This window comes from Dermochelys coriacea, chromosome 2 (assembly GCF_009764565.3).
Source record: "Dermochelys coriacea isolate rDerCor1 chromosome 2, rDerCor1.pri.v4, whole genome shotgun sequence".
NCBI classification, from domain to species: Eukaryota; Metazoa; Chordata; order Testudines; family Dermochelyidae; genus Dermochelys; species Dermochelys coriacea.
The window spans coordinates 84,739,606-84,756,266 of record NC_050069.1 but is presented as its reverse complement, the minus strand read 5'-3'; the positions used below and the strand labels follow the sequence as shown (position 1 = coordinate 84,756,266).

Sequence of the window (16,661 nt, the reverse complement as noted above, 5' to 3'; positions counted from 1 at the left end):
GAGGGAGGCAACCTAGTTACAGAGGATGTGGAAAAAGCTAATGCACTCATTGCTTTTTTTGCCTCTGTCTTCACGAATAAGGTCAGTTCCCAGACTACTGCACTAGGCAGCACACCATGGGGAGGAGGTGACCAGCCCTCTGTGAAGAAAGAAGTGGTTTGGGACTATTTAGAAAAGCTGGATGAGCACAAGTCCATGGGGCTGGATGCACTGCATCTGAGAATGCTAAAGAAGTTGGCGGATGTGATTGCAGAGCCATTGGCCATTATCTTTGAAAACTCATGGCGATCGGGGGAGGTCCTGGAGGACTGGAAAAAGGCTAATATAGTGCCCATCTTTAAAAAAGGGAAGGAGGAGGATCCTGGGAACTACAGGCCAGTCAGCTTCACCTCAATCCCTGGAAGAATCATGGAGCAGGTCCTCAAGGAATCAATTCTGAAACACTTAGAGGAAAGGAAAGTGATCAGGAACAGTCAGCATGGATTCATCAAGGGCAAGTCATGCCTGACTAATCTAATTACCTTCTATGATGAGATAACTGGCTCTGTGGATGAGGGGAAAGCAGTGGATGTGTTGTTCCTTGACTTTAGCAAAGCTTTTGATGCGGTCTCCCACAGTATTCTTGCCAGCAAGTTAAAGAAGTATGGGCTGGATGAATGGACTATAAGGTGGACAGAAAGCTGGCTCAACATGATCAATGGCTCCATGTCTAGTTGGCAGCCGGTATCAACAGAGTGCCCCAAGGTTTTGTTCAGTATCTTCATTAATGATCTGGAGGGTGGCATGGACTGCAACCTCAGCAAGTTTGCAGATGACACTAGGAGGAGTGGTAGATATGCTGGAAGGTAGGGCTAGGATACAGAGGGACCTAGACAAATTAGAGGATTGGGCCAGAAGAAATCTGATGAGGTTCAACGGGGACAAGTGCAGAGTCCTGCACTTAGGACGGAAGAATCCCGTGCACTGCTACAGACTAGGGACCAAATGGCTAGGCAGCAGTTCTGCAGAAAAGGACCTATGGGTTACAGAGGACGAGAAGCTGGATAGGAGTCAACAATGTGCCCTTGTTGCCAAGAAGGCTACCGGCATTTTGGGATGTATAAAGTAGGGACATTGCCTCATCTGGAGTACTGTGTCCAGTTTTGGGCTCCACATTACAAGAAGGATGTGGAAAAAACGGAAAGCTTCCAGCGGAGGGCAACAAAAATGATTAGGGGACTGGAACACATGACTTCTGAGGAGAGGCTGAGGGAACTGGAATTGTTTAGTTTTCAGAAGAGAAGAATGAGGGGGGATTTGATAGCTGCTTTCAACTACCTGCTTTCAAAGGGGGTTTCCAAAGAGGATTGATCTAGACTGTTCTCAGTGGTAGCAGATGACAGAACAAGAAGTAATGGTCTCAAGTTGCAGTATGGGAGCTTTAGGTTAGATATTAGGAAAAACTTCTTCACTAGGAGGGTGGTGAAGAACTGGAATGCGTTACCTCAGGAGGTGGTGGAATCTCCTTCCTTTGAGATGTTTTTAAGGTCAATCTTGACAAAGTCCTGGCTGGGATGATTTATTTGGGGATTGGTCCTGCTTTGAGCAGGGGGTTGGGCTAGATGACCTCCTGAGATCCCTTCCAACCCTGATATTCTATGATTTTAAACTTGATTATAAACGTCTCCTCTTTTTCTGTACAGCACATTGCAGGCACTCAACAAATAATGAATAATATTTGATGTCAGACAGAAGAAAATGCATCGAAAAAATTGTACTTCTTTTTCCAGCATTTTTTCCACTTTCTTTTCACCACCAGTAATATAATGATTTGTCATTTAGGCAAAAGGTGTAATAAAATTACACTAATTCAGGGGGTCTCGTAGGACTTAGCATAAATATTAAAAAGAAAATAAAAGCAGCTTGTGAGAAGTGAGTTTGTCAACTTTTCATAAAAGCAAGGGCGTCACATTTTGTCTTGTTGCCAAGAATTATCATTATTAATTGAAGTGTCTTAGTGCGAGAATTCCTAGTTGTGGTGCAATAACAAATTTCTCATAAATCTCCATTAAAAATATCTATGCATTATTTACCAAAAGCAAACAGAGTATATTGGTTATTATATCATTTCTCCCAATACTGTAATGTTCTAAAACTTGATCCTAAAAAAATCACAAGATTTTCTGCCCAGGAACAACATTCTTTTCAGTATGTTAATAGCATACAAATCTCCAGTATATCCTGCAATAAACTTATTTGCAGGGATTTTTTGGTGTACAGTCTGTCTCACTATTCCACAAAATGCCACATGGAAATCCAGGAGATAGTGTTCAGATTGCATGAAAAATTGATCCTGAGAGATTTCAAACTCCATATGGATAGTGCTTCATTATTACTGGCATCAGTAAATGTGACTCAGGTAGTTTACAGAGAGTACACGTAGAGAAGAACATATCCTTGGCCTGGTTTTTTGATTGTATTTGGAGTTCCAGATGTCAGTTTTGAAATTGTGCATACAATTATCAGGGAAGTCAGGCCTTTCCAGGAGGTCCATAAGAACGGCCATACTGGGTCAGATCAAAGGTCCATCTAGCCCAGTATCCTGTCTTCCCAGTGGCCAATGCCAGGTGCCCCAGAGGTAATGAATAGAACAGGTAATCATCAAGTGATCCATCCACTATCACCCATTCCCAGTTTCTGGCAAACAGAGGCTAGGGACACCATCCCTGTCCATCCTGGCTAATAGCCATTGGTGGATCTATCCTCCTGTGGTAAGGTTAGGCCCTGAAACATAAACCTTGTATCAGAGGCCCGGTATGAGACCTAAGGCCTGAGCTAAAGTAATGGTCAAGACTTTTCTAACATAAAGCAAAGTTAAGCTGTAAGCCAGAGGCAGGCCCTACTCACAGAAGCTGGCAAGAAGAAGGCTGCTAATTGCACGTACACACATAGTTAAAAAGGTATCAAGTACTAGTAGGATGAGTATGTGACAGGACGGCACCAGAACATTCTGGTACGAACACATTCCACAGAGATAATAAGGAACAGGCCGACTCTCCTAAAGACAGGGTCAAAAGGATAACATGATGGATAGGCTTGTTTGTTCGAACCAACATGTACCAGGAGAGAGGTAGCACCCTAACACGTAGAGGGGTTGTACCTCGATGCGTCAGGAGTGATGTGTAACTTGTTCGTACCAGTGTATAAGAATGCATCCCTGAGTGGATGTCTTTGTCTGGCCTAGGCGGCAGTGGTAAATCTTGCCGGACTGAGCTGGTCCATTGTCAGGGAGCACATATGTACTAGCAGAATTGTAGACATCTGATCCAGGGAGCTAGAGACTGTGTTTTGTTTGGCAATAAACCTGGCCGGGTGCCTTCATACCTTATCAGAGTCTGTGGTCATTGGGTGGTTCGCTCGAGATCTGCTGTACCAGCTATCTGCACAGAACTGGGTCAGCACACGGGAGAAAACACATGCATGCAGCCAACTGTTATCAACATTGAACAGAGCAGAGCACCACACAAGTGACATCTGACGACACCTCCATTAACTTATCTAGTTCTTTTTTGAACCCTGTTATAATCTTGGCCTTCACAACATCCTCTGGCAAGGAGTTCCACAGGTTGACTGTGCGTTGTGTGAAAAAATACTTCCTTTTGTTTGTTTTAAATCTGCTGCCTATTAATTTCATTTGGTGACCCCTAGTTATGAGAAGGAGTCAATAACATTTCCTTATTTACTTTCTCCACACCAGTCATGATTTTATAAATCTCTATCATATCCCCCTTCACTTGTCTCTTTTCCAAACTAAAAAAATCCCATTCTTATTAATCTCTCCTCATATGGAAGCTGTTCCATGCCCCTAATAATTTTTGTTGCCCTTTTCTGAACCTCTTCCAATATATCTTCTTTGAGATGGGGCAACCATGTCTGCACGCAGTATTCAAAATGTGGGCGTACCATGGATTTATATAGAGGCAATATAATATTTTCTGTCTTATCTATCTCTTTCTTAATGATTCCCAATATTCTGTTCACTTTTTTGACTGCCGCTGCACATTGAGCGGATGTTTTCAGAGAACTATTGACAATGACTCCAAGATCTCTTTCTTGAGTAGTAACAGCTAATTTAGACCCCGTCATTTTATATGTTTAGTTGGGATTATGATTTCCAATGTGCATTACTTTGCATTTATCAACATTGAGTTTTATCTGCCATTTTGTTGCCCAGTCACCTAGTTTTGAGAGATCCTTTTTTAGCTCTTCGCAGTCTGCCTGGGAATTAACTATCTTGATTAGTTTTCAGAGTAGCAGCCGTGTTAGTCTGTATTCGCAAAAAGAAAAGGAGTACTTGTGGCACCTTAGAGACTAACAAATTTATTAGAGCATAAGCTTTCGTGAGCATCCGATGAAGTGAGCTGTAGCTCACGAAAGCTTATGCTCTAATAAAATTGTTAGTCTCTAAGGTGCCACAAGTACTCCTTTTCTTTTTGATTAGTTTTGTATCATCTGCGAATTTTGCTACCACACTGTTTACCCCTTTTTCCAGATAATGTATGAATATGTTGAATAGGACTGGGCCCAGCACTATTTACCTCTCTCTATTCTGAAAACTGACCATTTATTCCTACCCTTTGTTTCCTGTCTTTTAACCAGTTACCAATCCATGAGAGAACCTTCCCTGTTATCCTATGACAGCTTAAGAGCCTTAAAAGACTGCAGTCTCCAAATCAGTTTTGGCATGACTCTTTATTGTACCATTCTCACAATGGGGGTAGTAGATCAGTGTTATTATTTGCTGCCTGACTACTGAGGAATGAGTAATGCCTCCACAATATGTGCTGGTTATAAGCACCTGCTTGCAGGAGTCGGAACAAGAACTTCTTCTATATTAGTTAGCTCATCTTTGATCATTTTTACCCCTTTGTTTTTTCTTCCCCTTTGTGAGTACCTTTTGGTCTAGTCCACTTGGACCAGTTCTTTTAAAATACTTTAAAGTTTACACGCCATTCCAATTGTGTGTGATAGGTGCTATAAAAATGAATAATTTAATATTATTGTTGATGATTGCAATCAGCATGCCCTGCCTTGTACAAACATAAAAGGACAACATGGTGTCTGCTTCAAGTAGTTTGTTGTACATCAGACAGGCAGTACAATTCAGATACACTACAACTAAGACACAATATGCCAGGAAAAGTTCCAACCTCAAAGCAGTGCTGATATCCTTTTTTTCTTTTCTATATATGCTAATTTATTGCTGGAAGGATTTGCAGAAGATGTATGTTTTAAACAGGGCTTCAAATGAAGAGACAGTAAATATTTGGTACACGTAAGGGAAACAATAGGAAAATATATTAAAAAGCAGTCATAAATGCTGAAGATATAGATATATACATGCACACATATATGTAAGGCAAAGCTGCCTTTATTCAGGGATGGGAGAAGAGAAGCACAGAAAACAACTTCAAGTCCACTAGAGACCTCACTATGCAAATTTAATTTATTTGGAAAGCATTTATATGCTAGGCTGATATATATTATAGGAAACCCAAAGATAGAAAGTGAGAAGTCAAGTCAAGTCTTTTTTTTTTTAATAGTAACTGTACGTTTTTTAAGAGCTATTTTTGGATGATCTGGCTTCTCCCTCCTGACTCCATACAAGTTATACTGTATATCTCAGAGTTCTTAACAAGCTAAAATGTCTGGCAGGATGCCATCCAAGTGACATTAAGTACCAAGGGGAGTGTGGCTTTTGCTTCAAGGACACTAATTGTCTTAAAAGTGCTCCAGTTTGTGTAACTACCCATGACCAATTTAAACATACAAAGTAAGCTGTTTAAACTAGGCTAATGGGGTGATTTATCCATCTTATACACTGTCCATTCTAAAAAAGAAAAAGGAGTACTTGTGGCACCTTAGAGACTAACAAATTTATTAGAGCATAAGCTTTCGTGAGCTACAGCGAAAGCTTATGCTCTAATAAATTTGTTAGTCTCTAAGGTGCCACAAGTACTCCTTTTCTTTTTGCGAATACAGACAAACACGGCTGCTACTCTGAAACCTGTCCATTCTAAGTAAGTGGATGTTGTGGGATCTAGCCTTTTGCAAACTAGTGGAGGGCTTCTTTGGGCAGGGAGAAGGGAGGCAGCAGAAAATGAGAGAGAAGCTCAGTCAATGGAACCATCAGGGAAGGGAAGTAACAGAGGTTGCTGGAAAACATCAGGGAAATAAGTATGGTTTAAAATATAACATTGTCTGAATAAATGATAACACAAGATATAGAGTTTGGGTCTGCAAAAGGATTTTGTCTAGACAAAAAGCTTCTGGTATCAGTGGCGTCCTTTATAATTCAAACTACCCAACCTATTAGGGTTGCCAACCTTCCAGGAGTCTCAACTCCTCCTGGAGTCTCCAAGAATTAAAGATTAACTCTTTAATTAAAAAGTATGTCATGTGATTAAACCTCCAGGAATACATCCAACCAAAACTGGCAACTCTACAACTTATTGATATCAGGAAACATGATATCTGGTGTATCAATGATCCTCAAAACATGCCAATGTTCTGAGATCTTGATTTTTTTTTTCAGTCCTTTGATCTATCTTGACTTTTAATTGTTTTCCAAACCATTTGGGGGCGTGGGGAAGGTCAGAGGGTAATCTATGCCACTCATTAAAAACTGATTGTTAAACATCTAGTGTTATTGGGGAGGATGGTGAATGAAGGACATTCTTAATTTAACAAAATATATTTTATCCTAAGAATGCTATCTTCTTGATGCCTCATAGAAAAGCAAGTATCTTAAGTAGAATTTTTTTGAAGTAGAGTTTGTGTTACAGCCAAATATGAACCATTTTAGTCATTTGCTTCTAAAAGTCATGTCCAACTTGAGTGACAAGTATCTTCACTGATTTTGATGGTACCTGCTTTGCAAAATGTAAGGAAATGGTGAGCTATATCAGACATGAGGTTTTTTATATTTTTAGTGGTTTCAGATACATACATTAATCAGAAATAAGGCATAGTACGGAGTCTCGATGAGGTACTTTCTGATTGTGTCATAGTGATTGCTGCTGCTGATGTTAGGACAATAGACTTGCAAGTCTTCCTATTTAGTGGAGGATCTTCTCTTCCCAAGGAGACTCTTGGTTTAATTAGCTGCTTTTGGGGTCATTTGGGCTGCAATTTGATTTCTGCTGTAAGCCAAAAAAGCAACCAAACCAGTGTCCAAAGGGACCCCCAGCTCAAACTGGATTGCTGTGTTTGGGACTCTCATTGAAGTCTCTATCATCTCCAGAATTTCATTACTGAAAACAGGCAAGGGAAAAGCAGCTGAAAAAAATAATGTGTAGCTGAACAAGGTCTTGTCTAGACTAGGATTTAAAGATGTGATGTTAGCTCCTCCTAAGCATTAAACCACCAGTCTAGCACATTGTAAAGATAAGGGTCTTATCGCCACCAGATTTTTGAAATGTATTAGCATGTTAGCTACTGTGTGTGAATATCACACCTTAAATCCTGGTCTAGACAAGATCTAGTGGCAAGTGGCCAAGTGATTTTAAGTGATTAAAGCCTGAGGGCCGGATTCACCATTGCCCTGCACTTCATATGCTCATTTACACAAGTTCAAAATGAGTGAAAAGTAGGTCTAAAAACATTACTACATTGCAGTGGTAACATTTTGCTTCCACTTCTCACTTTTCTTCCTTGGGAAGAGTAATTCCCCAAGCTGTCCCTGCTAACACTTGTATTACTTTTCAATTAGCTGGCAGTTTGTCTCTGTCCTTGTATAACCCATAATGGCTTAAGAAGCCTATATTGAAAAGAAATCTCCATGAACACTGGTAACACAGTAAATGCCAATAGGGTACTTGTGATTTGTTTTAATAATGTCTTTATCAAAGATTAAAACAAGTTTACTATTCAGAGATGGGTTTACTATACAGCATGGGTGCAGAGAAGCAAGAAGTGAATTAAGAGATATACTCAGAATAGAAGGACTAATAAACTGACAGGGCCAGACCCTTATCCTAGAGTAAGTGTAAATGTGCAGAAATTTATCAAAATGAGATAATAAGAGTAGTAGAAATAGATGAACACGCAATGGAAGCCCTGAAAAAAAGCTAGCAAACTTTCTTGTGAGCCTGAACGAATAATGTTCCACATATCTTGTGGTACTAGTATTATGAAGACAGCTTATTCAAAACAATAAACAGAAAACATATCCAGGTACTTTCAATGTTATGAACCCCCTCTTTTTCTAATTGCTTAAAATGAGATGGCTTAGTTATGATGCATCCAGAACTTTTCAGACAATGAGAAAAAGTCTGATTTTTAAGTGAGGTGATAAACTTTCAATTAACCAAATACTGTTGGATTTCCATTAGCAGCACATCGTCAATGCTAGAAACTACTTCAAACCAAGTATAACTAACTAACCAGGTTTCAGATTTCAGAGTAGCAGCCGTGTTAGTCTGTATCCATAAAAAGAAAAGGAGTACTTGTGGCACCTTAGAGACTAACAAATGTATTTGAGCATAAGCTTTCGTGAGCTACAGCTCACTTCATCGGATGCATATAGTGGAAAATATAGTGGGGAGATTTTATATACACAGAGAATATGAAACAGTGGGTGTTACCATACAGACCCTAATGAGAGTGATCAGGAAAGGTGAGCTATTACCAGCAGGAGAGTGGGGGGGGGGTAAGGGGAGAATAGACCTTTTGTAGTGATAATCAAGGTGGGCCATTTCCAGCAGTTGACAAGAACAGTAGGAGGGGAAATAAACAAGGGAAAACAGTTTTACTTTGTGTAATGACACATCCACTCCCAGTCTTTATTCAAGCCTAAGTTAATTGTATCCAGTTTGCAAATTAATTCCAATTCAGCAGTCTCTCCTTGGAGTCTGTTTTTGAAGTTTTTTTGTTGAAGAGTTGCCACTTTTAGGTCTGTAATCGAGTGATCAAAGAGATTGAAGTGTTCTCCGACTGGTTTTTGAATGTTATAATTCTTGACGTCTGATTTGTGTCCATTTATTCTTTTACGTAGAGACTGTCCAGTTTGGCCAATGTACATGGCAGAGGGGCATTGCTGGCACTTGATGGCAGATATCACATTGGTAGATGTGCAGGTGAATGAGCCTCTGATAGTGTGGCTGATGTGATTAGGCCCTATGATGGAGTCCCCTGAATAGATATATGGACACAGTTGGCAACAAGCTTTGTTGCAAGGATAGGTTCCTGGGTTAGTGTTTTTGTTGTGTGGTGCGTGGCTGCTGGTGAGTATTTGCTTCAGGTTGGGGGGCTGTCTGTAAGCAAGGACTGGCCTGTCTTCCAAGATCGGTGAGAGTGATGGGTCATCCTTCAGGATAGGTTGTAGATCCTAGATGATGTGATGGAGAGGTTTTAGTTGGGGGCTGAAGGTGATGGCTAGGGGAGTTCTGTTATTTTCTTTTTTGGGCCTGTCCTGTAGTAGGTAACTTCTGGGTACTCTTCTGGCTCTGTCAATCTGTTTCTTCACTTCAACGGGTGGGTATTGTAGTTGTAAGAATGCTTGATAGATATCTTGTAGGGGTCTGTCTCTGTCTGAAGGATTGGAGCAAATGCGGTTGTATTGTAGAGCTTGGTTGTAGACAACCACAGATCGTGTGGTGTGGTCTGGATGAAAGCTGGAGGCATGTAGGTAAGCATAGCGGTCAGTAGGTTTCCAGTATACGGTGGTGTTTATGTGACCATCGCTTATTAGCACCGTAGTGTCCAGGAAGCGTCATCAATGTAGCGCAAGTAGAGTAGGGGCATTAGGGGACGAGAGCTGAGGAAGCGTTGTTCTAAGTCAGCCATAAAAATGTTGGCATACTGTGGGGCCATGCGGGTACCCATCGCAGTGCCGCTGACTTGAAGGTATACATTGTCCCCAAAAGTGAAATAGTTATGGATGAGGACAAAGTCACAAAGTTCAACCACCAGGTTTGCCATGACATTATCAGAGATACTATTCCAGACAGCTTGTAGTCCATCTTTGTGTGGAATGTTAGTGTAGAGGGCTTCTACATCCATAGTGGCTAGGATGGTGTTTTCTGGAAGATCACCGATGGACTGTAGTTTCCTCAGGAAGTCAGTGGTGTCTCGAAGACAGTTGGGAGTGCTGGTAGCGTAGGGCCTGAGGAGGGAGTCTACATAGCCAGACAATCCTGCTGTCAGGGTGCCAATGCCTGAGATGATGGGGCATCCAGGATTTCCAGGTTTGGGTAGCAGATTAAAATACCCCTGGTCGGAGTTCTAGGGGTGTGTCTGTGCGGATTTGTTCTTGTGCTTTTTCAGGGAGTTTCTTAAGCAGATGGTGTAGTTTGTTTTGGTAACCCTCAGTGGGATCAGAGGTAATGGCTTGTAGAAAGTGATGTTGGAGAGCTGCCTAGCAGCGTCTTGTTCATATTCCGACCTATTCATGATGATGACAGCACCTCCTTTGTTAGCCTTTTTGATTATGATGTCAGAGTTGTTTATGAGGCTGTGGATGGCATTGTTTTCTGCACGGCTGAGGCTATGGGGAAAGTGAGGTTGCTTTTCCACAATTTCAGCCCATGCACGTCGGTGGAAGCACTCTATGTATAAGTCCAGTCTGTTGTTTCGGCCCCCCAACCTGAAGCAAATACTCACCAGCAGCCACACACCACACAAAAACACTAACCCAGGAACCTATCCTTGCAACAAAGCCCGTTCCCAACTGTGTCCACATATCTATTCAGGGGACACCATCATAGAGCCTAATCACATCAGCCACACTATCAGAGGTTCGTTCACCTGCGCATCTACCAATGTGATATCTGCCATCATGTGCCAGCAATGCCCCTCTGCCATGTACATTGGTCAAACTGGACAGTCTCTACGTAAAAGAATAAATGGACACAAATCAGATGTCAAGAATTATAACATTCAAAAACAAGTCGAAGAACACTCCAGTCTCTCTGGTCACTCGATTACAGACCTAAAAGTGGCAACTTTTCAATAAAAAAACTTCAAAAACAGACTCCAACGAGAGACTGCTGAATTGGAATTAATTTGCAAACTGAATACAATTAATTTAGGTTTCAATAAAGACTGGGAGTGAATGTGGCATTACACAATGTAAAACTATTTTCCCTTGTTTATTTCCCCTCTTACTGTTCTTGTAAAGTGCTGCAAATGACCCACGTGGATTATCACTACAAAAGGTCTGTTCCCTCCCCCCGACCCACTCTCCTGTTGGTAATAGCTCACCTTTTCTGATCACTCTTGTTACAGTCTGTATGGTAACACCCATTGTTTCATATTCTCTGTGTATATAAAATCTCCCCACTATATTTTCCACTGCATGTATCCGATGAAGGGAGCTGTAGCTCACGAAAACTTATGCTCTAATAAATTTGTTAATCTCTAAGGTGCCACAAGTACTCCTTTTCTTTTAACTAACCAAGATGTTTGTAAGTATATGTTTTTCTATGTAAATACTGTCCTCTAGTGGTTTAATAACTAACTACAGTCACACAATCAGAAAATACAGCAAGTAGAATTTAAAATAACAATGTTCTTTTCTTATTGTAAAGAAGTGATAAAATAAATAAATCAAAGCATCTTTGATGTACAGATCCATAGAGAAGTTGACAGGTTTCAGAGTAGCAGCTGTGTTAGTCTGTATCCACAAAAAGAAAAGGAGTACTTGTGGTACCTTAGAGACTAAAAAATTTATTTGAGCATAAGCTTTCATGAGCTGAGCTGTAGCTCACGAAAGCTTATGCTCAAATAAATTTGTTAGTCTCTAAGGTGCCACAAGTACTCTTTTTTTTTTTTTTTTAAATAGAGAAGTTGATCCATTAAACCAGTTTCCCAGCTAGTCAACTGGAATTTTCAGTAATTAGATTTGTTAGCCTGTCATAAAATAGTATGTCTGGTAGTTAGGGAAACCACATCAGGGCTAAACCAGTGGGTTTGTTTAGGCCCTCTGAGCTAAAACACAAGCCAAGTCAACATGACTGTTTATTAACAAATACAAACAAAAAAGGAAAACATATCTAGGGTAGAATTCATCCCAAGTGACCAGTATGACCATCAGAAAGTAATGCCAGAAGGCTCTTCCTGAGTCAGGCTCTTTATTCAAAGAAACTGTCTTGGCTGCTGAGCTCTTCTACTGTTTCTAATACAAGAGTGGTCTGGTGAGTATTCAGCAGCATTACAAGAAGCCAGTCCTGCAATGTGCTGAGCACTCTCATTTCTTGAATTCTATCTAGGCTAGGCTAAAAGGTGTTTTGTTTTATTTTTTAAACTTACCAACAAATACATTTTAACTAACATGTTTTAAAACTCTGATGTAGACAGGACCAGTTGTATTTTAACACATCACATTAACCCCAGGCTTCCCACTGAGACCTTGTCCGTGCTGGCAGCAGCGTGTAGGGTACGTGTAGCTATATGCCGTACTGAAAAGTAGGCCGCATACACAATGTGGCAGTGAAAGGCTCCAGCAAGGGGAAGGCTTGCTGCATCCCCTTGACAGAGCCTTTCTCCAAAGCCAGAGTCTTCCTCTAAGGCAGAGGAAGGCTTCAACAACTCCCTGTGGCAGAGAAAGTCTCTGGCAGCGGACAGAAAACAGGACACTATAGTACTTTGCTAAAAATAGTAGTGTAGCTATGGGAGACACTGCTTGCACGCGTGGAGAGCCATGTAGAGTACATACTCTAAGGTTCTGGCGTGTCTTTACTCACTTAAACAGTGCCTTACTGTCTACACTGTTATTTATACCTAGATTTGCCATCCCTCCCGGATTGGCTAGGAATCTCCTGGAATCAGCCACCATCTCCCAGTTGCTACTGAAAGCAATCTGGGACATTTTAATAGGCCAAAAGTCCAGTTGGTGGTACAGTGGGGCTAAGGCAGGCTCCCTACCTTCCCTGGCTCTGTGCAGCTCCTGGAAGCGGCCGGCATGTCCCTGCGGCCCCTAAGTGTGGGGTCAATCAGGGAGGCTCCGTGTGCTGCCCCTGCCCCGAGCACCAGCTCCACAGCTCCTATTGGTCGGGAACTGCAGCCAATGGAAGCTGCGGGGGCAGTGCCTGCAGGCAGGGGCAGTGCACAGAGCCGCCTGGCCTCCCCAAGCCTAGGAGCTGCAGGGACATCCCAGTCGCTTCTGGGAGCGGCCTGAGTTAAGCACCACCCAACCAAGCCCACACTCCTTTCCGCTCCCCAACTCCCTGCCCCAGCCCTGAGCCCTCTCTCACACCTAGACTCTCTCCCATAGCCCACACCCCCTCCTGCACCCCAACCTCCTGCCGGTGAAAGTGAGTGAGGGTGGGGAAGAGCAAGCGACGGAGGGAGGGAGGATGGAGTGAGAAGGGTGGGCCTCGGGAAAGGGGCTGGACGGGGGCATGGCAAGGGTGTTTGGGTTTGTGCATTTAGACAGTTGGCAACCCTATTAACCTGTGCTAGCCAAAATAATGCAGAAACTGATCACCAGTTCTTAGTGGCATTATTGGGTGTAAAACCACTGGAAAACTTTCCATTTAGGATTCAAAGATTTAGACTTCGGCTGATGCAATTTTCTTTCAACATTGAACACGTAGCAGAGAAAACACTCACCACAGCAGACACTATATCAAGAGCTCCAATTAAATGGCCACCTATGGAAGAAGAAAAGGCTTTAGAGAAAGATGTCAAAGTCTACAATGACCTTGTTCTTACAGCAATTCCAGCCAATTTCAGAAAACTGGTATTAAAACCTGCAGGGCTGGACCCTGGGAGATTCTGAGCTACTGATGTCTCCACAGTGCCACAGACGGCTATGGCTGGACTCTCATGGGAGGACCCTGTGAGGCTGGTCTTGGCAAGAAGTACCACCCAGAGGACCTGAGTGGCAGTCCGAGCAGTCCCGACTGGCCAATACCTGTACTTAAACCGGGAAGCCATGAAGGGGAGCTGCCTGAGGAACAACACAGACTGCCTGCTTGTCTCTGCTCCAGACCTTTTTAAACAACTGTCCCTGTCTAAACTAAGGTCAAGTTTAAATGTTACTTAAAATGTGTTAGTTAATTCAGTTGCCTCAGGTAATGCTAAAGGGTTGTGTGTCAGGTCACTCGACTGAGAGACAAAAGCCCAGAGTTCTCTTTTGACAATTTTTAACTGAAATACAGATTTAGTTTAGGAAGGCTGAATCAAACTATGAGTGATCATAGAAAACTGGGGTCTGTGAAGAGACCATAGGAGGCTACATTAGAGAAATGTTTAACCTACATCCCCTGCTTCTTAGACCTCTGATTTAATGATCTGACCAGCTTGCTCTGTAGGGGGAAATTCCAATCACAAGAATAGGAAAGGTTGTATTAAATGGGGATACGGCCTCAGTTATGTGAGGTTGAAAAGATCTAGCACTGGAGGAGGGCAAAACAAATGCTCTAAAATACACAATGCTTCACTGCCAAACTGAAATCAACCAAATTTACTACCAACTTATTTAACGATATATATATGTTTACTAAAAGAGAATGAAAGCTAAAAGGAGACAAAGGAAATCAATTCATTCTACTGCACAGATTGATTCAGATACTTTAAAAAGTTCATGAACAGCCAAGGACTGAATCTCTTTCCCAAGGAAAAACAACCATTTGTAATTCAGCCAAAAAAATGTTCCATTCCACAGAGAATTGCTGTGCTTCTTCATTAATGTCAAGCTAACATACTGTTACTGGTTTTAGAGTGGTAGGAGATGTGCAGAAAATACACTTGTTATGGAACTGAGGCCTTTGCCATCCTCAACAGTGCATCAACAAATTACGTCAACAGAAATAAGAAACATTTCATTCAGCCTTCTCAGTAAACCGTAAAAGCAATCAGGAAGAAATTGCTCTTTTAGTTAACAACTGGGCTTACCATGGGATTTATCCAGTAACACTAAGGAAGTGAATTTACTTATAGCTTTCAGAGTAGCAGCCGTGTTAGTCTGTATTCGCAAAAGAAAAGGAGTACTTGTGGCACCTTAGAGACTAACCAATTTATTTGAGCATAAGCTTTCATGAGCTACACGTTATGCATCGGTGTATCCGATGAAGTGAGCTGTAGCTCACGAAAGCTTATGCTCAAATAAATGTGTTAGTCTCTAAGGTGCCACAAGTACTCCTTTTCTTTTTGCGAATACAGATTAACACGGCTGCTACTCTGAAACCTGTCAAAATTTTTCTGTTTCCTTTTGTGAAAAAACTCCAACAAAATAATGAATTATTTCAAACACAATGAAATCTGATTTTTGATTTTACAAAAAATACATTTTTTCACCAGTCCTACTGTAAACTCCTCATACTGAGAACGTATGTTTGTACAGTGCCCCATGTGATGGGGTGAATTGGGGTCTTTGGGCACTACCATAATAGAAATATTTAGTCCATATTCTAATGCTGTAGGACTTGTCTGCATTGGGATATGGCAGTGTTATAACAAGTGTTATCGAACACAATGTCAAAATAGTGGTAACCGTCTGTGCAGACGAGGATTCTCATCTTTAAATTATATTAGCTCTTTGTGATTAACCCTAGGATCTAAGAACAATTTTGTATCCATCTGTCACACTGTCTGGAGTGGTGCACAATAGTGAATGCCTGCCTTGGGGCAGACAGTCAAAAACAGGGCAGACACCCCAAACTGGTGATGTGTTCTATAATTAGATTTTGCCACATCAGAAACAAATGTGAACTCCTGGATCACTGTAACAGTCTCACCATGGAGTCAGTGACAGTCCCGCTGGGCACCCCAGTCTGTCTTGCCATCTAGGCAAACTGGACTTAGTGATAAATGGTCATCGTCAAGGTTCCTTCCCCACTCTAGGGTACAGATGTGGGGACCTGCATGAAAACCTCCTAAGCTTATTTTTATCAGCTTAGGTTAAAACTTCCCAAGGTACAAACTATTTTCCTTTTTCCCTTGGACTTTATTACTACCACCACCAAGCGTCTAACAGATATATGACCAGGAAAGAGCCCACTTGGAAATGTCTTTCCCCCCCAAAATCCTCCCCAAACCCTATACCGCCTTTCCTGGGGAAGGCTTGATAAAAATCCTCACCAATTTTCATAGGTGAACACAGACCCAAACCCTTGGATCTTAAGAACAATGAAAAAAAAGCAATCAGGTTCTTAAAAGAAGAATTTTAATAGAAGAAAAAGTAAAAGAATTACCTCTGTAAAATCAGGATGGTAAATACCTTACAGGGTAATTAGATTCAAAAAATAGAGAATCCCTCTAGACAAAACCTTAAGTTATAAAAAGACACAAAAACAGGAATATCCATTCCATTCAGCACAGCTTATTTTCTAAGCCATTTAAACAAACAGAATCTAACACATATCTAACTAGATTACTTACTAAGTTCTAAAACTCCATTCCGTTCTGTTCCTAGCAAATGCATCACACAGACAGAGAGGGTTTTTTTTTTTCTCCCTCTCTCTAGCTTTTGAAAGTATCTTGTCTCCTCATTGGTCATTTTGGTCAGGTGCCAGTGAGGTTATCCTAGCTTCTTAACCCTTTACAGGTGAAAGGGTTTTTCCTCTGGCCAGGAGGGATTTTAAAGGTGTTTACCCTTCCCTTTATATTTATGACAATCACACACACCAAAAATCACAAAATATTCAGGTTGCTCCCAGTCACAAGAGACCAGTCACTTA

The 16,661-nt window shown here is 41.5% G+C and overlaps 1 long non-coding RNA gene across 2 annotated transcripts in view; it reads right to left on the bottom strand.

Moving 5' to 3' along the window:
* Positions 1-14,924, bottom strand: part of LOC119850806 — an 85,440-nt gene extending 70,516 nt beyond the window's left edge. For both annotated transcript variants that reach the window (XR_006278898.1, XR_006278899.1), the window contains exons 1-2: positions 14,878-14,924; positions 13,591-13,631 (exon numbers count right to left, since the gene is read on the bottom strand). This is a non-coding gene — a long non-coding RNA (uncharacterized LOC119850806). The remainder of the gene's footprint in view (positions 1-13,590; positions 13,632-14,877) is intronic.
* Between the last annotated feature and the right edge of the window lie 1,737 nt (positions 14,925-16,661).